Source organism: Megalobrama amblycephala, linkage group LG18 (genome assembly GCF_018812025.1).
Source record: "Megalobrama amblycephala isolate DHTTF-2021 linkage group LG18, ASM1881202v1, whole genome shotgun sequence".
Classification (NCBI taxonomy): domain Eukaryota; kingdom Metazoa; phylum Chordata; class Actinopteri; order Cypriniformes; family Xenocyprididae; genus Megalobrama; species Megalobrama amblycephala.
In genome coordinates, this window is record NC_063061.1 from 7,309,155 (window position 1) to 7,332,468 (window position 23,314).

At 35.0% G+C, this 23,314-nt stretch overlaps 1 long non-coding RNA gene across 2 annotated transcripts; it reads right to left on the bottom strand.

The window, feature by feature from the left end:
• Positions 1 to 2,860: 2,860 nt before the first annotated feature.
• On the bottom strand, positions 2,861 to 17,470 carry LOC125253563. Of its 2 annotated transcripts, XR_007181465.1 has the most exons (3): positions 17,188 to 17,470; positions 16,865 to 17,008; positions 2,861 to 2,993 (listed from the first exon to the last, which is right to left on the bottom strand). It is a non-coding gene; the product is annotated as an uncharacterized LOC125253563 (long non-coding RNA). The 2 variants fall into 2 exon arrangements; XR_007181464.1 differs by lacking the exons at positions 16,865 to 17,008; positions 17,188 to 17,470 and adding an exon at positions 8,606 to 8,726.
• Between the last annotated feature and the right edge of the window lie 5,844 nt (positions 17,471 to 23,314).

A 23,314-nucleotide genomic window follows, 5' to 3' on the forward strand; every position in this document is an offset into this window, starting at 1 on the left:
TGGGTTGTTCAAAGACTCTTATTCATTCAGGAATGAAACAACTCTGTGCGCCTACTGCGAGTCAGTCGCTCAGTGGTTCCGTGAATTTATTTGCTTTGTAAGTTTATTTGGCAGAGAAAATAACCGTTCTGTATGCCATCAGTTAGCCGGCCAATACTTAATATTAATTAAATAATCTCAGCGTATTGCCTAAAACAAAAGTTATGACATCTGTGCAGGGTGCGATTTGTGAAAAAAAACAGAAGGGGGGGGGGGGGGGGGGGGGGGTTGTTTGTTTGTTTGTGTTTTTGAAAATTTGTTAAAACCACAGTAGCGCTATATACTATTTTTGCCAGCTGTTACAGAAACATTTTTACAAAAAAAAAAAAAAAAAATCTGATTTAACCTTGAGCTTTGAAGTATTAGATAGCTTAGATATTTGCACCACTACAATGACACTAATAATTCTTAATTTCTGATAGAAATGCAAAATCAAACGGTAGTTATTAATAGAATAACGAGACACAAACCTTTACATTCAATCGCGTTTGGTCCCATTTATTTTTGATCACAGTGCATACACATACAAACTTTAAGTCCAAAAGTGCGCACATTAGTAAAAATACACATACACCTCAGATTTCATTAGATAGAATAAGCCGGGCCGTACGCAGGGTTTCATAATTACTGAGGTCAGAAAATGTAGTTTCCTAGGGGGGTACATGGGCATGCTCCCCCGAAAATTTAGATTTCCCTGGTGTACATATGTGCATTTTTAAGACGTTTTAAGGCCAACAAATTGGATAACAATTTAAAACCATGTCAACATATGCATGCACAGTTTTGAGGCAGCTTTATTTGCATGTTTGGTAATTTCATGACTTACAACAGAACAATGACGGTCGCTCGTAGTTTCTTTTGCGCTTTATTTAAGCTATAATAAAGTAATTAAATGCAGCGCGCGCCGGCGCATTTGCGCATGCAATTCTTGAGTGTGCGCCGCTATCTCTGTGCTGTCGCGTGAGTCGCGCAGCGTTGCCACAGATTTTGATAGGTGGTCAGCAATAATAAAACAGGCAGTGTGTCAAAGGTATTGGCTATTAGGTAGTTGTGAGTGCAGGTGCGAAGTAAATTGTTATTTCTGAGGTATAATTATAATAGCCTATTTCTGAGCTAAACACGCGTTTTTATGGACACACAGAAGAAAGCCTTGTCTCTGCCTCTACTTGTGTCTCAAGTCATTCATTAGTCTGGCTGTTTGAGAGATAGAGATCAAGAGATAGAGATTAAGATTAAGATTAAATGTACATTTAAAAGTGATTATATACACTGTAAAAAAAGTCAGTAAAATATACAGCAAAACACCGTCAAATTCCAACGGTAATGGAGCGTAAAACCAAAAAACTTCCTTTTACTGTATTAAATAGATTGAATAACCGTTAATTGTGAGACTGGATAAAACTTTGTTTTTTACTGTAATAAAATGTTGAAATTATAAATATTTTCTGTGAAAACAAATAAATATGCATACATTTTACAATTAAATATTGTAATGTTGAAAATGTCTAAAAACCTTAGATTTTATGGTATTATTTGAGTAAAACTACATCTTATGGGGTTGTGCACATTGGAATTCACGGTAAAGACATTGTCAAATTTACGGTAAAATACCGGCAGCTGTGGTTGCCAGGAATATACCGTGAAAAAAATGTGGAATCTGTAAAAGACAATACGGTATACTGGTTTTGTAACCCTAAATTTTACAGTAGACAACGTATTTTTTTTTACCAAAATCATGGTAGAAAAAAACAAATATATTTGTCAATTATACAGGTCCACTATTTGGACGTCCAACCATGACCCAACTTGGACGTCATCTTGACGTTCAACATTTGACCTTTGAACGGGGTAATTTTTTTGGACGTCATTTGGACGTCAATAACAGATGCAGGAAATTGACATGATTAATATGTAATATTTGTTTTATAGGGCCTATCAACATGATTAATACACGAAGAGCTCAGATGCCATCTGAAATTTTCTTCTAGAATTATCATTTTTATCAAGCTTGTATATTTAAGTTCAATAATTTCACTTAAATGGCAATGCAAATTACCTATTAATTGTCATTTAAGTGAAAGTACTTAACTATACGTATTTTATGAGTGACAAAGTGTGTTTACTGGGTGAAAACCTTTGCTAGTGTTCTGGAAGAATGAGTTGATTTGAGACATGAATGAAGTGTTTTGGTAGATTTAGTGCATTTTGAATGTGAATTAACTGCTGTGCCACAATGAAAGTAGGTTAAGAGAACTGAAGAGTTTTGAAAAAGTGACCTAAGTATTGAGAAATGTGTCCTAGCGAATGTAGAAAACTGTAAATACACAAGATAATGAACTCAGTACTAAACAGGTGTGTCCTTATCAATAAAATAATGAATAACCATGGCAACCAGGGTGAACAAAAGGAAGTTTAGTCGCCTTCATTTATAAAGTGCTTTTTACAATACAGATTGTTTCAAAGCAGCTGATAATAGGAAATTACTGGAACAGAGATTGTTTTGACTGTACAGCAGCTCCAGAAAAAAAAGTTATTGTCCAGCTAAAGGAAGTTTTTGATTGATTCATTTCCACTGTAAAAATCATTTGTTATTAATTTACAAACTCAGGAAACAAGAAACAAATAGAAAGAAAAATAAAAGACCTTGAAAACAAAATCAAAACAGAAAACCATGACATAGTCATATTGCTTCTAAGAATTTCAGACATTTGATTGGTTAACCTACTAGATGAACAACCACAATCACATTTTCATGATTTATTGATAAGTGGTTTTATACACTCTTATGTAATCTTATACGTTCTCAAAGTATCTCATTTTCTGTGTATGAAAGAATGTGTTTTTGTGCTGATCTTCACTGTAGAATCTGAAGTCTTGAATCTGGACTCACTGAAACAGGAAGTAGAAGAGCAGAGGAGAGAAGAGCAGGAGGAAGCTTCCCTTAAACACTCCATCTAATCAAGATGATGAAGAAATGAGTATTAATTACCCTGCAAACAATCCTGCACTGGCCCTTTTTTTACAGGCCCCCAGCAGACAGCCCTCACTATTAATCTACAACAATAAATCTGGCAGTGCAGGGAGACAAACGTTTACCCTTCATGAAAATAATGGATAAAGATCAATAAAAAGAAACGGTCAATGACTAGCAGAAGCATCTGCCAAACAAAAACTGTAAAATTACAGTAAAATATCTTATATTATTCTCTGAAAATTGTAAATATCTTTTAGTTAACAATCAGCTAACAAGAGTAAATCACACATGAGCTAATATAACTATCACTGCATCAGCAGCTACACAGTTACTGTCTTTAAATGAAGCAACATGCAGCAGAGCATCAGTGTTTGTGGATCATCACTGACTGAAGCACAGGAGCTACTCTCCAGCACAATGATAACCTCACAAAACTCAGATAACAGAAACAACATTAAACACTTATTACAAACCACTCTGACTTTATTTCTTTCATTCAAAGCTATTATTAATTGAGGTTTAGATGTTTTTGTTTTATTGAACGTAATAAGTTTGAAGTCACCGTTATGGAGGAGAGCATTTGCTTATCCTTGACTTTTTAGCTTTCATTTTTCACTGGCTGCTGTGACTATGTGTTTCTGAAGCAAGTTTATTATGGTAAAGGTTATGAGAAAAACAACTTTAAATTGTGATGATTACTTATTGATGATTCAGTCATCATGTGAGAGCCTGATCAGTTTAATCATTTTTAATAGTAGCCTTAGAATAACACTGCATGAACTGTTGGCTTTCTTTAATGTTTTGACTGTTTTTCTCATTATGCAGAAATTATTCAACTCTGAACATCACAAAACAAGTCATAAAAAGAGATTTTTGTTTATTGTCACCATTATTTATGTCTGAGTGAGTCTAAAAATACAAAGCTCAAAACACTTTCTATATAATGAATAAAAAACTATCCAATTTTATCTGATAATTTCATATCATAAGGCTGCTGTAAAACTAACAGGTAACATACTCAGAGATCAGTGAATCAGGCCACTAAATAATCAATAAGTAATCAACTTACAATTTTTGCTATAATAAATGTGCATAGGAAACACACAGTTACTGCAGCCAAAGAAATGATGCTGAAAAGTCAAGAATCAAGAGCCCAACTAAAACGAACACTCAACTCCATTACGGTGACTTCAAATTTCTTTATTTTCAATGAAACATCAACAACAGCTAAAAGTTTTGTATTAAATAAACAGTCAAACTGTTAATGTTTAATGCTGGTCATGTGACAGTGTTTTTAGCTTATTTAAATAAGGAGATTTTACTTTAATTTTGTTTTTTGTTTGGCAGCCGTTGCTGCACTGTTAGCAATTTCTGTATTTTGTACAGAAATGACACAGTATTTTACTGTAATATGAACTGTATTTTACTGTAAAACAGTTATACAGTATGTTACTGTATTTAAAAGTTGCATTATGGGAAATATCCCATTGGCGTCAATAAAATACAGTATTTTTCATTTACTGTAAACTGAAATACAGTAAAAACCAATCACAGAGAGGCTTATTTTTCCGCTTGGAGAAAGAAGAAAAGGAAGACACCGATGCAAGAACCAGGCAGCAGCAAAGGTGTGTACAAATATTCCTGCTTTTTATTAAAATAATTTGTATTTTTGGTTTAACTAAAAGTGTACATATATGAGTCCATCTTGCCGGGTGTTAAAAATTAACACTGAAGCAGTGTTAAAGTTAATGGGATAATTGATTGATGATTGAGTGATGATTGACAATTAGTGGTGACACCTGATGTTAATAAGCAGAATCACTGAAGGAAAGAGAGAAAAAAGGTGTTAATTAATGGAATGTTTCATTTCAAGTCACCATGAAAGAGGTCAGCGTTTGCTTTAGTTGGGCTCTTGACTCTTTACCTTTTATTATTAATTTTTCTCTGATTGCTCCAACTTTGTGTTTGTAAAGCACATTTGTTATGGTCAGAGGAAATTTGATCTGGTCACAATATGTTTTGGTGATGATATAGTCATCATGCGGTGGCCTGGTGTCGTTTAGTGTCAAAATCTCTGACCGTATGCTTGATGTGTAGCTTTAGTATAAATGGATGTAGTCCTGTGATTTTACAGCTTGAGATCCAACAATAGTAGAAACTTTTTTTTTTTAAGAAAAATACATTACACACTAAAGCTTCAGTGTTTAAACACACAGACATCAAGAGTCAGCATATGATTCTCAAGAACGGTGACGATAAATAAATAAAAAAAACTGACAAACAGATCAACTCTGAACATCACAAAACAAGCTACTGTCACAACAAAACAACAGAAAAATAAAGCAAACATGAACAATCTACGAAAATTACAGGACAATTCAGCTGCATAATTTATTCATGCAGCAATGCATGATGGGAGCCATGGATGAGTTTTGATTGGTGGCTCCCATCATGCACTGCAACATGAAGCACTTTGTTTGATTGTCACCATTGTTGAGAGTCATATGCTGATTCTTCATGTCTGTGTGTGTTTAAAAAAAAAACCCTTCAGATTATAAAAGCTCTGCTGGCTCTCAAGCGGTAACAGTGATGTACTGTAAAGAAATATTATAAAATCTATGTAACCGGGTAACACTGAATGTCTCCAATGAATCTGGCCATTTCACAATGAGAACATCATCAAAACACAACCATTATGACTGTGCTTCCCAAAGCATTGTAAACCTAAATTGATCAATTTTGGCTCACAGCACATTTGGGAAATGCAGTCCAGTTTCTCTGGCCATAACAAATGCGCTTTACAACACAAAGTTGAAGCAGCCAGAGATAAATTAATGTTAATAAATAGAGTCAAGAGCCCAACTAAAGGAAATGCTTTTCACCATCATGGTGACTTCAAACTAAACTTTCATTAAAACATTAACATCTAAATATCTGTTAATTCTCAGTGAGAACTTTTGTTGATGTATGACAGAAATAAAATCAAACTGGTTAATAATAAGTGTAATAATGTTTAATGGCTGGAAGTCAGTTGTAGTTGTTGTGTCTCTCTTTTTCTCTTGTTGTTTCTTCAGTGATTCTGCTTATTAACATCAGGTGTCACCACTAATTGTCAATCATCACTCAATCATCAATCAATTATCTCATTAACTTTAACACCGCTTCAGTGTATGAGAGCAAACACATTCCACTGCGGAGTTATTTTAAATTTGTAAGTTTTTAAGATTGTTCTTATGACTGAATTTGTTCATTAATTGTTTTAAAATGCTGTAATGTTAAACGTTTATGTATAAATGTTACTGCAGGCTTGGGAATATCAGATTTTGTGAAGAAAACTGAAAGTTCAGTCTGCAAGAATATTAAAATGTTATTTCAAGTATTACAATTGAACAAATTATAAACGTTATACAGTTGTCATTGTCTTTTTATTATTTACTGAGACCTGTTAAAATACAGTAATTTACAATTTGTACAGCTTTATAGTAAATAGAAACAGTGGACAATGAATTACAGGAAATTTTACAGTGTAAAGTTATATGTTTTTGATTGTATTAAAATATATTTCTAGAGAAAAGTAAAAAAATTATTGTATTTTTACAGCAAAAAAATACTATACTGTAAATATGTTTACAGCAAGTTAAATGGTACTGTAAATACTGTATTAATACAGTATTTTTACTGTAAGTTGAATTTACAGTAAGTTACTGGCAAACTGCTGCCAGTAAGTTACTGTAATTTCTACAGGAAGTTTTTTACAGTGTACCACTTTTTGAAAGGGTCGACATTGTCCCAACCACGTTTTGAAACCTCTCGCGGCACGGATATGTAATACAAAAGAAACAGCTCTAGTTGATTAGCAGTTTGAGTTAATAATAGGCGATCTGGCGCTAGAATGTGTTGTTTTTGAAATCATGTTGAGTGCTCGTTGTCGCTGCTATCAGAGGCGCTACAGTGTTCTCTTGGCGCTCGTGCACACATGAGCAGTGTTCACACGGACGAGCGCTTCAATCTATCGCTTATCTGTTGCAGAGACTCTCTTGTTAGGTTGAAATCACAAAACAAAATAGCTACACATAAACGTATCCCTGCTCTTGATATACAATCACTGATGAACATCTTTGGTTTTAATGAGAAAAAAAAATCATTCATGATTGGGTTAGAACCCAGAACCTCTTGCATGCTAAATGAAAATGCTGCCACGAGTCTATCAGGACAACCTTATAAGAATTGCGGATCCTCGTATTTATTAACTAATGTACATACTCTCGGGACTAATGGCATATTGTATTATAGCAAATGTAAGGAAAAAACTATCATATTAATTTACGCCACTGCAAACAGCATCCCCAGCTTCACTTATTACTAACCAGATTGACTTGATTTATGTTAGACATCAACAAAGGTTGTTATTGAGAATTAGCAGAGGTTTTAACTCTGTTTCATTTGAAGTCACCATAATGGTGAATAGTTGTTCCATTAGTTGGGCTCTTCATTCTTATTATTCATTTGTTATATCTGACTGTTGTGACAGTGTGTTTGTTAAACACATTTGCAGTAGTAATGAAAGCTAAACAAAACAACTTCAGGTGATGATGGCTGTTTGGTGATTGTTTTGTGATCATCGTGAAATGGACTGTCATTTGAATCTAACAACTGTGTTGTACTATTGATTCATCTACCTTATAAATTCTGCGCAGCAGGGGCGCCTGAAAAATACTGTAAAATAACAGAAAATAAATGTCTTATTAAATGTTTTAAAATAACAGTTATTTACATTATTTTCTGGCGCTCCTGCTGCCAGAAAAGTACCGTCTTTTCACGGGATTTTTTTACAGTTTATCTATGCTTTTTTTCTGACAGTGTTTTTAAACAGACATTTTCTGGCGCCCCTGTGTCCTGTAAATATGTTTACAGCAAGTTAAATGGTACTGTAAATATTAATACAGTATTTTTACTGTAAGTTCAATTTACAGCAAGTTACTGGCAAACTGCTGCCAGTAAGTTACTGTAATTTCTACAGGAAATTTTTTACAGTGTGCCAGTCATTTGACCATTTTATCATCTAACTGTTTTGTTATTGTATTAATTAACTGATTATTTTTGTAATTTTACATACATTTGAAAGTAATTTAAGAAAACAGAAAAATACTGTATAAAAATACAGTAATTTTTCTGTATAAAATGTGAATTACTGTAATTCGTCATTAATTTTTATTCCTTCTGTGCAGAGTTATAATATTGAATTTCACATTAAATTTTGAAGAGCAGCCAAACAGAGCGTGGGAAATGAAAGTGGGCTGCCTACACAAAACCTGCATGGGTCCAAAGGTACAAAAGTTGCTCTGGGCCCAAACGGGCTGCCCATCATGGGTTTAATGAGGGCAGTCCAGTATGTGCTGCTCACAGAGAGACCGCAGTGAACCCAAAGCTGTGGGCCTCGCCTGGGCAAGCCCGCACTGGGCCTGTTTAGGTTTGGTGTGTGTTGGCCCTATCTAACAGTAGTCATTAAAAAGTACATCAATTAAATCTGTTTTAAAAAACAAAACAAAAAAAAAACATGCAGTGTTAGGGGAGCCAAACAAAGGCCAATACCTGCTGCATTTTCTGCATTGCAAAAGTTACTCTTACAGCAGCGGAGATCCACTATCGTACCATCTGGCATCTCTGCTTTCGTACTTTGACATTGAGTTGCACACCCTTTAATTGTGAAGGTTATGTTTTTGTAACCTGCAAAAAAGATAAACTTTCTAAATAGGCAAAAGAATCAATTCCAGAAATCATGTTCCTCTTGCAATACACAAACAATTGCAATTATGTGATGAGATTAACTTTCAGTAAACTACAGATGTAAATTTCCACATCACACTGGACTTACCATATGATAGATTCGCTGTACATGTTGAACATGCAGAACAATCATCTGGACATGTCTCCAGTGTTGCTTTACAGTTACCCCATGAATCAGGCACACACACATAACACTTGAGAGAATATCCTTAAAGACAGAGAGAGACATTCAGTGATCTCAGTGTACCAAATAATACATTCAATACTTGCTGTTTTTTTGTACCTCCAGTGAGAAAAAAGAAAAGAAGAACGACAGAGACTCACAGATCCATCTTGTCTCAGGAACAGAATGAAATCACAATGTTTCCGTTCCTTTTGTGTCTGTTCAGAAAGGGGTGGGTTCAACAAGAAAACTTCGTGAAGTCAAACTTGACACACTCAAACACTCACGATAAATGTTTCTCCTCCACAATAATGATCAGTTTTAAATAATGAATTATTAGTGTAAGATAATGATTTTAAATGAAAGGAACGACAGGACAGAACTAACATGAGCAGATGCTCTTCCATTATTTAACCACGTAGAAGGCAACCTTTTCATGACCTTACACAATGTTCCCTAAAAGATCTCTAAAGGTGACGAAAATTCTGAATATTTACAGAAAATACTGAAAGTGCTGCAGTTCAAGTTTCCTTATATGAGTTTAGGGGGGACGTTCCATTTTGGTTATTTCATGGTCACATAAGAACGTTACAAAGAGGACATTTGGGAAGTTAACAGAATGTCCTATAGACCTTATTTACCAGAGAAACAAGCGCGCCGCTATCTTTATAAAATTGTCTTTGAACTTCCGTTTTGCGGTAGCTCTGTACATTTCTATGGCATCGCTCTCAAAGAATAATTAGTTGGTTAAGTGGATTTACTTGTTGTAGAGTTAATGAAAGTTATCATGAGCATTGTTATGTTTAAAGCAGATGTCTTAACAAATGTCAGTAGATCGGGAAGATTTTAAAACGAGCAGTTCATTCATAAATGTAATATCGCTGTGGAAATACAAACCGGAAGTCAAAAGACAACGAGCGCAACGCTGAAAAGGGGCGGGGCTACATAAGGTCTATAGTAATAGTCCCCTAAACATTCCCAGAACATCCTGAATGTTCCCTGAAGGTCCACCAAATAACGTTCCCCAACCCTTAAAAGAACTCCACATTGTGACCATCTCTGAACGTTAGGTGACGTCTTTGGCACCATGCCCTTTTCAAAAAATCCTAAAGGATTCCAGAAAGAAAACTGTACGGGATTCTAATTAGAATTTCTATCATATTTTGAAACCATTCCTATAAGTTTCCTATAGGACTCTGTCTTATAGACATAAATACCATAATTTCTGGGAAGTTGTACAAAGGATTTGGTTCTTATTCGGTTCATTTTCTTTGCAAGATCTTGTTTACTGAGACAATGTACACTGTAAAAAAATAAATAAATAAATAAAAAACTTTAAAAAATGTGTGAAATGCCCTGGCATTAAAGATTTATAAAAAAAAAATAATAATAATAATTTTTATAAAATGATCAAAGACTGGCAAAAGCGGGTACAGAACAAAAACTGTAAACTTAAAGTAAAGCATCCTAATTTATAATCCTTTAATATCGAATATCTAATTTATATCTTTCACACCTGATTCAACTCTTGAGCTCATTAGAGACTGGATGTGTCAGATATAGAGAGACGGACAAAATGACCTCCAGGACAGGTTTGAGAAGCACTGCTCTAGATCTCACCATCCACACTTATTTCAAACCAGCATGACTTTATTTATTTCATACAAAACTACTTAATCAGAATTAACATAAGTTTAGATGTTGATGTTTTATTGAAAATAATCAAGTTTGAAGTCACCGTTATGAAGTTGAGTGTTTTCTTTAGATGAGCTCTTGATTCTTGACATTTTAATGTTAGAGTTTTTTCTGGCTGCTCAAACTGTGCTTCAAAGCATGCTTGTTTCAAATTAATTATGGGTCTCTAAACATACAGAGAACATCCTGAATGTTCTGTGGAGCTTATGACCGTCTCCGAATGTTTTGGAAATGTAAAAAAATGTCATTGCCAGTCACAGATCTTGCTGAAGCAGATGAATTTAATAGCATGAAATTGTCTCCAGAGGGGGAACATGGAAATAGTATTGTGTCAGGGTAAATTATTTACATTAAGAAATGGCATTCAAGTTTAAAACTAAGATGGTTCCTGTAGTTTTGTTAGACTCCCCTTCAGCTGTAAAATCTGTAAAACGCTGAAAAAAATCTGTAAAATCAGTAAAAGCTGTAAAATTATTAGGCAAGACTAAATGGACACATATTAATAATTGTAAATTAGCTCATACTCCCACCTTAGATTAGTAAAATGAGACAGGTGAAATGCTGTCGCAAGGAGTCATGAAAAGAACCTTGTCCTTTAGTGACTTGGGAGCCTGTGATGACGATATGGCGGGTGGGGGCTAATGGGTAGTTTACACCACCTTCAGTTTAGTCGCCACACAGTCTCTGAGATATCTGTCTATATCGCTATAAGGGAGTCAAAATAATTCCTGCAAGATTTAAACAAACTTGTTTTTCAAAAAGTTTTCTTTTCTTTTGTTTTGTTGTTGCAGATCGACAAGAAGTTTGCTGAGAGAGTTCAAGCCTATCACGCCGAGGACACTCTGTGACAACAACACTGACAATCAGAATAACAGGAACTCCAGTCAGAGAGACTGAACTTCAAAATCTTCGACTTCAAGATGGATCTTCTGGAAGAACAGACTACAGAGACATTTTAAGAACAATCAGCTGAGGCATTTCAAGAACAGAGACATTCTGGGCTTTCAAGGTCACAATTAGAGAATTTTTGTCACATGACAGAGCTATATAAGCAATGGGCTTTACATCCATTCAGGATGATTTATGGGTACACCACCCTGAATATCGGCTAAGTTGGACTCTATCTATGTGCACTCAGTATTTGTTTTTGTTTTCAGTCCACACACGTACAGGGATGCTGAGGTTCAAATCACATACAGGGTTTAAGCCTGAATATCAAATAAAGCCAGGTCTATGGATCATTTTGATTAACTATCACACTAAACGGTGGAACCAGGCTAACATATTGCCATGATACTTTACTGTGTTGGTTCCTTACTGATTGATAACTCAGATCTATTATTTCCATCTATGGTTGGAACCTCACAACGGAGATGTTAATTTGGCATTGCCTTTAGCGCACATGTATGCCAAGGTGCTCAATGTATCCAATAACTGGACAAGTAACATCCACAGTAAACCCGGATAAGTTCTACTAACTCAAAAAATTTGAGGCAACTGATTGCCTCTTCTTTTTTTTTAAGTTTGCAAACGTAAATATCATCAGCAAGCAGCTAATTTTTTTTTGAATAACCGTAAATTACAAATAAACATTAATTTAAATCAACACTCATGTCAAAAGGGTCAAGACGCTGACCAATGTCGATTAGGAGACGCACTAGAGTATAAATTATTTAAGCGTCGATTATGGGACGACTCAAGTAAACTTCAGGTGCGCAGGGGAAAATTACCATAAGAGTGTTGATACATTGATGTTTTCTTTTCTTAAAGGTGCCCTCGATGAAAAATTGAATTTATTTGGCATTGTTAAATAACAAGAGTTCAGTACATGGAAATGACATACAGTAGTTTCAAACTCCATTGTTTCCTCCTTCTTATAATCTCATTTGTTTAAAAGACTTCCGGAAAACACTCGGATTCAACATAACACCGACTGTTACGTATTTATTAATATGTAGACCCCAATTTTGCATAATGCAGCCCATTCGACGCATTAGACAAGGAAAGGCAGTTTAACGGCTGGATCTGTGCACAGACAAGGTAAGCAAGCAAGAACAACAGCGAAAAATGGCAGATGGAGCAATAATAATACATGATCCATGATATCATGATTTTTAGTGATATTTGTAAATTGTCTTTCTAAATGTTTCATTAGCATGTTGCTATTCTGTTAAATTGGTTAAAGTTACATCGTTTCTTATTATTACGGAGACGAGAGTCGTTGCATTTTCATTTTTAAACACGTCATTTAATGCATAAACACAACTTCATTCTTTATATTTCCAACAGTGTGTAATGTTAGCTTTAGCCACAGAGCATAGCCTAAACTCACACAAAATAAACTAACCATCTAAATAAATACTTTACTCACATAATTCGAAGCATCATACAGCATGATGACGAACATCTTGTAAAGATCCATTTGAGGGTTATATTAGCTGTGTAAACTTTGTTTATGGATGTTAGTCCAGAGCTCTGGGCAGAGGGAACGCATCTCTTAAAGGGGCGGCTGAAAAAATAGGAGATATGCCCCAAAATAGAGAAAAAAATTAATTAAAAAAAATCTATGTATTTTGAGCTGAAACTTCACAGACACATTCAGGGGACACCTAGGACAATTACATCTTGTAAAAAACAATCTAGGGCACCTTTTTATTATTGTTTTTTATATTTAATTTCATAATCATTTATAATCATTGTCATTTATGTAGTTGTCATTTGATTTATCATTTATTAATATTATTATTATTTACATCATTTATTCATTTTATCATTATTATTATTCATTCATGTCATTTAATGTTTTTATATTTACAGTTATTACTTATTAGTTCTTTAAATCATATGATTGTGTGGTCTAAAGGGATGTTTGTCTTCAGGGTAGGAGATAAGAGAATTTCCATTTCAAGTTTTTCCCAGGATGATGTTGTAAGCAGTAATTTTCCATTGTTTTTCCCTTGGTATAATGACACTTATTGGAATTGTACTGGTCAGACAAAGTCAGAGCATTGAGTAATGTAACATCTAGATGAAGTCTGAGCATTAAACCATATGCAACTAAGATTATTCAATAAACTCTGCTCTGTTATTATCATCACTTCATCTGTTTCTGCTCTTCTCTAGCTTTCTCAGTCAAACTCTCAGGCTGATTGAAGACTGTTAAAGGGTTAGTTCACCCAAAACTGAAAATTCTGTCATTTATTACTCACCCTCACGTCGTTCTACAACCGTAAGACCTTCGTTCATTTTCAGAACACAAATTATGATATTTTTGATAAAGTCCAATGGCTCAGTGAGGCCTGCATTACCAGCAAGAAAACGAACACATTCAGATGCCCAGAAAGTTACTGAAGACATTTAAAACAGTTCACGTGACTACAGTGGTTCAAACTTAATGTCATGAAGTGACAAGAATACTTTGTGTGCAACAAAAAAAAAAAAAGAAAAAAGACTTTATTGAAGAATATCTAGTGATGGGCGATTTCAAAACACTGCTTCATGAAGCTTCAAAGCTTTATGAATCTTTTGTGTCAAATCAGTGGTTTGGAGAGTGTATCAAACTGCCAAAGTCATGTGACTTCAGTACACAAAACTTTGTTACATCATAAGTGTTTCAAAAAATCATGTAGATTTAGTAATATAGAGAGCATATGAGATCAATTACAATGTTATGATGAACTATATGCCTTTCTCCACTGATGTTCAAAGCGTTCGTAAGGATACTGATTTTCAGAAGGCAGCTGTCTGACTCTGAGATGGTGAACGGGAACATGGTTTGTGTAACATTAGCAACACATTATTACCTGTTTGATCACATAGTCGAGCAAAATGCTAATCATATTAATTACAGTTATGTGTCCGATGTTGTAAAGACTGACACCATTATGCAGCGTTTAACTCAGTGAGTTGACCGAGTGGATCTCTGAGCTGCGTGAGCGAGTGGAGGTGGGGCTAATTTACATATTCATATATTCATATGCATATCCATGTGATTTCCTACAGATATTCCATTCCCTGCAAAATCAAAACATGAGGTCAGACACACTGCATTAAGCAAGAATTAGTTAAATTCATTATCATTCTTTAACAAGATCATCATCATCTTTTGACATATTTTTATCCCCTTAACCAGCACCTCCACAAGCTGAAAATGACATGCAAAATGAAATGGCTGCACCTCTTTGGTCTGCAGACACAATCCCGGTCTCGTTTGAAAGCAGATACTTGAATTTCTTGTCCATTTTTTTTCTTTTTTTTATTTATTTCTTTTTCTTTCTTTTTTTTTGTATGATATCAAAAAAGCAACATTAAGACAAGGATTTGATAGTCTTGAAACATTTTAAAAATGAAGATAAATGTTTGGTTCTGGTTTAAGTCGGACAAAATTCTGCAAGCATTTTTCAAAGTAAGTGTTTTTATTCACTTGTTTTGAATAAAAAAACTTTGGGATTTCTTAAAAGATGGGGAATTACAAAGCAGGAGTGAATCCCAAGGAGAAAAAGTCCATGCTGCAAAGACTGTCAAAGACTGTATTCACCTGCACTCGCAGCGCCCTCTTCTGGCTTTCAGTTGCTCTTACATATTTATCACCTTTACCCTCCTTCACCTGTAGAGGGAGCACAAACATTAAATAACACTTTATTTTGATGGTCTTTTTGATGGCATTTTTTGGTTTCTAAGTGAACAAATTAGGTATTTGCAGTTTAGCAGAACTGGTCTAAAGATCAGATAAATGAGTGAATGGATTCACAGAGTCACCTCAAGTACCACTTTTAGTGTGTAAGCAATTCAAAAAACTATAACATTTTTGGAAAGAATATGTAAATGTGCAAATTGACCTGTAGGCAGAGGTGGAAAGTCCAGGGGTCAGAAAGTAAAAGTCCTGCCATATTTTTGTTTTGTTTTATGTTAAAGTTAATGAGATAAATAAGTGTTTAATTGAGTGATGATTGACCATTATTGAAGACACCTGATGATAACAAGCAGAATCACCAAAGGAGAAAATCACAATTTTTAAGACACCATCACAGAGATCAGGGTTTGCTTTAGTTGAGCTCTTGACCCTTGACTTTTTAATATTAGAATTTTTTTGGGCTGTTGTAACTGAGTAATAACAGCCAGACAAGCAAAGAGAAAAGATGATCAGGTGGTGTTGGTTATGTTTTCACATAATCATTATTTGACCTGAATCACTGAACTCATTTAGAGCCCAATCTCTGAGTTAGATTTACATTATTGATTACAGCAGCACTGTGATTCAGAAGATCAGCTTTTTACAATATAATGCAAAAGATTTCTTAAAAGTTGTTCTGATAAAAAAAAAAACAAACAAAAAAAACTTTCTTTTAGGCACACACAGACATCAAGAATCAGCGTATGAATCTCAACGACGGTGACAAGCAACATATTCTGATAAACAGATCAACTCTGAACATTAGAAAACAAGCTACTAAAAAGTCACATAAAAACAGCAAAAAATAAAATAGTGAGAATAAAGAAAATTACTAAAACAATTAAGCTCATAATTTATTCATGCAGCAATGCATGATAGGAGCCGTGGATGAATTTTGATTGGTGGCACCCAGAATGCATTGCATCATTCTTTTTGACAGTCACCACTGTTGAGATTCACAGTCTGATTCTTGATCTCTGTGTGTCTAAATGAAGAGCTTTTCTTTTTTTAAACAACTTTTGATACAACCCTGGATTATTTTGAAAAAACTGGATCTTCTGCTGTAGAATCACAGTGCTGCTGTAATCAATAATGTAAATCTAACTCAAAGATTGGGCTCTAAATGAGTTCAGTGATTCAGATCAAATAATGATTATGCGAAAACATAACCAACACCACTTGATCATCTTTTCTCTTTGCTTGTCTGGCTGTTATAACTCAGTTACAGCAGCCCAAATAAATTCTAACATTAAAAAGTCAAGGGTCAAGAGCTCAACTAAAGCAAACCCTGATCTCTGTGATGGTGTCTTAAAAATTGTGATTTTCTCCTTTGGTGATTCTGCTTGTTATCATCAGGTGTCTTCAATAATGCTCAATCATCACTCAATTAAACACTTATTTATCTCATTAACTTTAACTACGCTTCAGTGGGTGGAAAAAAATATGGCAGGACTTTTACTTTCTGACCCCTGGACTTTCCACCTCTGAATACATGTAAATGTAAATTAGCACACAGTCAAATAAAGGCAGGTACCTGCTGCATTGTTTGCTCTATTATCTGCTGCATTGCAAAGATCAGTGTCACAGCAGATAGACTTTGTCACACCTGGCGCCTTTTCGGTCCCTGGATCACATTCCTCTGCACACCCTTTAGTTATGACGGACATCTTAGTGGAACCTGCAAAAAGGACAAACTTCTTATATAATAGGCTAAAGAAACAAAACCAGAAATCATGTTCCTCTTGCAATAGACAAATAATTGCAATTATGTGATGAGATTAATATAATATACTTCTACTTCATATTATCACTTTCAGTAAACTACGACAGTAAATTTCCACATCACACTGAACTTACCATCTGATAGTTCCACTGTAATGCTTGAACATTTAGAAAATCCAACTGGACATGTTCCCTCTTGTGCACTACAGGAACCCTTCTGATCAGGCACACACACGTAACACTGGAGAGAATATCCTTAAAGACAGAGAGAGACATTCAGTGATCTCAGTGTACCAAATAATACATTCAACACTTGCTGTTTTTTGTACCTCCAGTGAGAAAAATGAAAAGAAGAATGACAGAGACTCGCAGATCCATCATGTGTCAGAAACAGAATTAAATCACAATGTTTCTGTTGCTTTTATGTCTGTTCAGAAAGGGGTGGGTTTAATGAAGAAACTTTGTGAAGTCCTACACACACGTGACACATTCCGACACTCATGTTAATTGTTTTCCTTTCCAAAATACCTTATGATCAGCTTTAAATAGAGTAATGAAAGTGAATGATTTTAAAAGGAAAAATATATATATTTAAGACAAAAGTTGCAACGCTGTTCTAGCTGGTTTCTAAACGGGTGTTCTGATATTGATATTGGGTGTTCTGGCTGGTTAATAGACATTTCTGATTTCTAGCTGGTTGATTGATGTGGACACTCAATATAATTTACATGTGTGTCTGTTTCTCTAGTTAATGCTAGAACTTTTCTCTTCCACAACAAGAAATGAGCAGCTAATACTGTAGCATAGGACTGGATAAGAATACATGTTGAAATTGTTCATTTATGTTTTTTTTTTTTTTTTTAGTAAAAATAAACTTGTTATTGTTTAGAGCTGTTATGGTTGACATCTTAAAGAGTTTTTGTGTTGGATTTGTGGTTACCATTGTGCAGAAGAGTGCAGCTTGTGATTAGGACACGGGTGGCTTCATGGTGGATTATGCTAAATTAACTCTAAATGAAACAATGCGCTAATGCAGGTGAAAGGTAACTTCGTCAAATTTCCATGTTAAGTTATATTATACTAGCAGTTCATTTTATTTGAAATATATCAGATTAAATTTACAGGCCCATAACTCAGTTATGTTAAAATTAGTTAGTTTGTTTGTTTTTAACAAAATGTTACATTTCCACTGTTGTTGCAGCACCTGTAAGTAATACTAGCATCTCCATCAATCAAATATAACATTGAGTTTCAATAAATCACAACTAGTGATAGCGATTCAAACACTGAGAAGATACATTGGTTTTTACATTTTGTTCTGCACAAGAACCTGTCAGACTTTCACACTCATTACAGCTGAGAGAGTATATTTATATATTACAAAACAAGTTTTACTCTAAAGACAAGAACAACAAGAAAATCAAATCCAAAAATCTGAACAAGTTGTGTTCCAAATTTCAGGTTGATATCTCAAAAAATGAGCTTTCAGTAAGATTTTGTTTGGGTGCAGTACCACACTTTTTCACTAGATGCCAACCAAGCTCCATTACTGACTATATAAGGGCGCCTCCATTTCCATATATGGTTTGAATGATCTGAACCATATATTTCCATTATTTTCATACAATTTATGAAGTAGACATACTATATAGAAGTTGTATGGGATGTTTGGCAGAATTTGATATTCAACCTCTAATAAACATGAAACTATCATGTATGTGGGTTATAGCTCGCCACCGCCATCATAAATTTGGCATGAAAACAAACATGTTTTCATGCCAAATAAATTCTAACATTAAAAAGTCAAAGGTCAAGAGCTCAACTAAAGCAAACCCTGATCTCTGTGATGGTGTCTTAAAAATTGTGATTTTTCTCCTTTGGTGATTCTGCTTGCAGAGGTGGACATTCCAGGGGTCAGAAAGTAAAAGTCCTGCCATATTTTTATCTCATCCACTGAAGCATTAATGAGATAATTAAGTGATAAATTGAGTGATGATTGAGCATTATTGAAGACACCTGATGATAAAAAGCAGAATCACCAAAGGAGAAAATCACAATTTTTAAGTTACCATCATCGAGGTCAGGGTTTGTTTTAGTTGAGCTCTTGACCCTTGCCTTTTTAGTATTAGATTTTGTTTGGGCAGTTTTAACTGCATTAAAACCAACCAGACAAGCAAAGTTAAAAGATGATCAGGTGTTGTTGGTTATGTTTTCTCAAAATCATTATTTGATCTGAATCACTGAACTCATTTAGAGCCCAATCTCTGAGTTAGATTTACATTATTGATTACAGCAGCACTGTGATTCTGCAGAAGATCAGCTTATACAATACAGAATTTTTTTTTTTTTTTAAAGTTGTCCTTATCACAAAAAAACAAAAACAAAATTCTTATAGGCACACACAGACATCAAGTATCAGCCTGTGAATCTCAACAACGGTGACAAGCAACATATTCTGATCAACAGATCAACTCTGAACATTAGAAAACAAGCTACTAAAAAGTCACAGAAAAACAGCAAAATTTTAATAGTGAGAATAAATGAAATTACTAAGACAATTTAGCTCATAATTTATTCATACAGCAGTGCATGATGGGAGCCATGGATGAATTTTGATTGGTGGCTCCCAGAATGCACTGCAACATGCTTTATGATGGCCACCACTGTTGAGATTCACAGGATGATTCTTGATGTTTGTGTGTTTAAATGAGTGCTTTTTTTTTAAAAATCAGAACTCTAAAAAAAAAATAAAAAATTTTATTGTAAAAGCTGATCTTGTGCTGTAGAATCACAGTGCTGCTGTAATCAATAATGTAAATCTAACTCAGAGATTGGGCTCTAAATTAGTTCAGTGATTCAGATCAAATAATGATTATGTGAAAACATAACCAACACCACCTGATCATGTTTTAACTTTGCTTGTCTGGTTGGTTTTAATGCAGTTAAAATTGCCCAAACAAAATCTAATACTAAAAAGGCAAGGGTCAAGAGCTCAACTAAAACAAACCCTGACCTCGATGATGGTAACTTAAAAATTGTGATTTTCTCCTTTGGTGATTCTGTTTTTTATCATCAGGTGTCTTCAATAATGCTCAATCATCACTCAATTTATCACTTAATTATCTCATTAATGCTTCAGTGGATGAGATAAAAATATGGCAGGACTTTTACTTTCTGACCCCTGGAATGTCCACCTCTGTCTGCTTGTTATCATCAGGTGTCTTCAATAATACTCAATCATCACTCAATTAATCACTTATTTATATCATTAACTTTAACAGTGCTTCAGTGGGTGGAATAAAAATATGGCAGGACTTTTACTTTCTGATCCCTAGGGCCTGTACCATGATGGCAGATGAACAAACTCAGTTGCCTGGAAAATCCAGCCTCACCACTGTACCAGCGGATGAGTCTGGTCGGCCATTGAATCAATTTGATTTCTAAGGCGGTGCAAATCCGAGCAAACAGGAAGCGGAGTAAACCAATCAGAGAAGGGCGGATATGACGTTAGCAAAGCGACAAGAGAGTCAATAGCGAAAAGTAAATAAACGGCCCCGGGCAAGCACGAAGAGTAGTTTAACATGGCTAGCGCTAGAGAAAGCGACGTTAATGACTTGTGTCGTTGTTGCAGTAAGAATTTGAGAATATGTGGTGTTATTGCCAATTGTGTGTGTGTGTGTGTGTGTGTGTGTGTATGTGTGTGTGTGACATCGAATCAGGCCATCAAGCTGTTCAATAAACTGTTTAAAACATACAGTCACCCGATCAGTGCTGAGATTATAGATGGCATAAACAAAGACGTAATGAATCTTGACAAAACTGTCTCGTGTCTCTCTCTCTCTCAATTCAATTCAATTCAATTCAATTCAATTCAGATAGCTTTATTGGCATGACAAAAAAATACATTTTGTATTGCCAAAGCATTTAACCAACATGGAAAAATATTTAGAACAACAGAACATCTGAGTAAAGTCTATGTAGAAAAAATAATAAAATAAATAAAAATAATTTTAGTAACAAAATAAAAGAAATAATTATAAAAATAATAAATAAAGATTATAATACGGAAATCATGTAACAACTGCACTTTTTTGAACATTAAATACATTATATACATGTGTGTAGGTCTGATGGGTGTGTTTACTGGCTGTTTATTTCTGGTTGTCCCTCAGGAGATGGCAAGATGCTACAAATCTTTTAGCTATGTTGGAACATTTGGCTTCTTCGCCAAGAATGTAACATAGTTTTTGGATTGGGCTATAGGAGTTAAATTAGGGAAATATTTTATAAATTTTGGGGAAGTAGTGGTCTCTGATTTCTTGGCATTTTGGGCATTCTGTGAGGAAGTGCAACTCCGTCTCCGTCACTCCCAGGATGCAGTGCGAGCAGAGTCTGTCCTCACGGGAGAGCCAGGTCTGTCTGCGCCGGCCCGTCTCTATGGCCAGACTGTGCTCGCTGAGTCTGTACATCGTCAGTGTTTTCCTGAGTTTCACATCACTCACTGTGCTCAGGTAGTTCGCAATAGTGTATTCTCGATTTAGTGCCGAATAGCATTCCAGTTTGTGTTGGTTTTTAATGGTGTTTGTCCAATGGGTGATGTACTTGTCTTTTTCAGTGTTTATAATTTGTGTAAGCCAAATGTGTGTGAGTGTGTGTGGGTCCTGAGGCTGGTCAGTCTCAGCACCAGCTGGCACAGGGGACTCTTACTTACGCTCAGCTCTTGGTGTTTTAGGGCTTTGTAATGGTATGTGTTGGGGTCGTTTGTTTTTAGGTGTTTCCAGAATTTGATGGCTCTTTTTTGGATGTTTAGAAGGAGAGGGTATTGGCCTAATTCTGCCCTGCATCCATTGTTTGGCGTCTTTCTTTGGACTTTGAGTATTCTTTTACAGAATTCTAAATGTAGAATTTCAATCGGATGTTTTTCCCAATTTAAGAAATCAAATTTTATAGAAGGACCCCACACTTCACTGCCATATAAAACAATAGGTTCGATTATAGATTTGAAAAGTTAGATTTAATGCAGTTTTTAACCCAACGGTTGGGTTTGTCCATATTTGACCCAAATTTGGGTTGAAACAACCCAGCATTTTTTAGAGTGTGTTTGAGTTATTTTCAGGCCAAGGTAAGTGTATGTTTTTGCGCTTTCAACGGTTCTGTGTGATAGTGTGAATGTGCCCAGCCAACATAGCCTTGCAGCCTTCAATGAAATCAACTGAAGATAAAAGACATTAAATCTCTGAAGATCTGATTAAACAACTCCACAAACAGCATTACCAACTTCACTCATTACTAACCAGATTGACTTTATTTCTGACATTCATCTACAAAAGTTGTTATTGAGAATTACCAGAGGTTTAGATGTTGATGATTTGTTGAAAATAAGTTTGGTTTGATGTCACCGTGATCGAGGTCAGAGCTTACTTCAGTTAGGCAGTTTGACTCTTGACTCTTTTAGCATTTCTATGGTTGCTCTTGCTGTTTGTTGTGGCAAGAAAATGTGGTCAGCTGCTAAATGATAAAAATATAGTCATCATTTAGTGGCTTAATTCACTGATCTAAAGATTGAGCTTTTTATGAGCAAAAGGTGATTAACTTTGTGCTGGATCTTCTCTGGAATTACAACACTAAAAATGTTTTAATCAGAAAATTTGAAAAACACATTGTTCACTAAACACTTCAAACCTCCTGCAAGATTCACTTACACAGACATCAAGAATCAGCATATGATTCTCAACAATGGTGACATGCTTCATGCTGCAATGCATTCTGGGAGCCATGGATGAGTTTTGCATGAGGCACCTAGCATGCATTGCAGCATGAAGCATGTCACCATTGTTGAGAATCATACGCTGATTCTTGATGTCTGTGTGTGAATAGATCTTGCAGGAGTTTTAAAGGATTTAATGTACATTGTATTTTTCAGATTTATTATTCTGATATTTGTAACTTTCTTTTTTAGTTGTTCTGGAGAAGGTCCACCACCAAACTAATATTTTTTTCATATAAAGCTCAGTCATTAGATCAGTGAACAAAGCCATAACATGATGACAATTAGATTCATATCATTGAACAGCTGACAACAGCTAAACATATCGTCTCTTGCTTTTCTTGCCATAATGAACAGCTAGAGCAGCCAAAGAAACATTACTACTAAAACAGTCAAGAGTCAAACTGCCTAACTGAAGTAAGCTCTGACCTTGATCACGGTGACATCAAACCAAACTTATTTTCAACAAATCATCAACATCTAAACCTCTGGTAA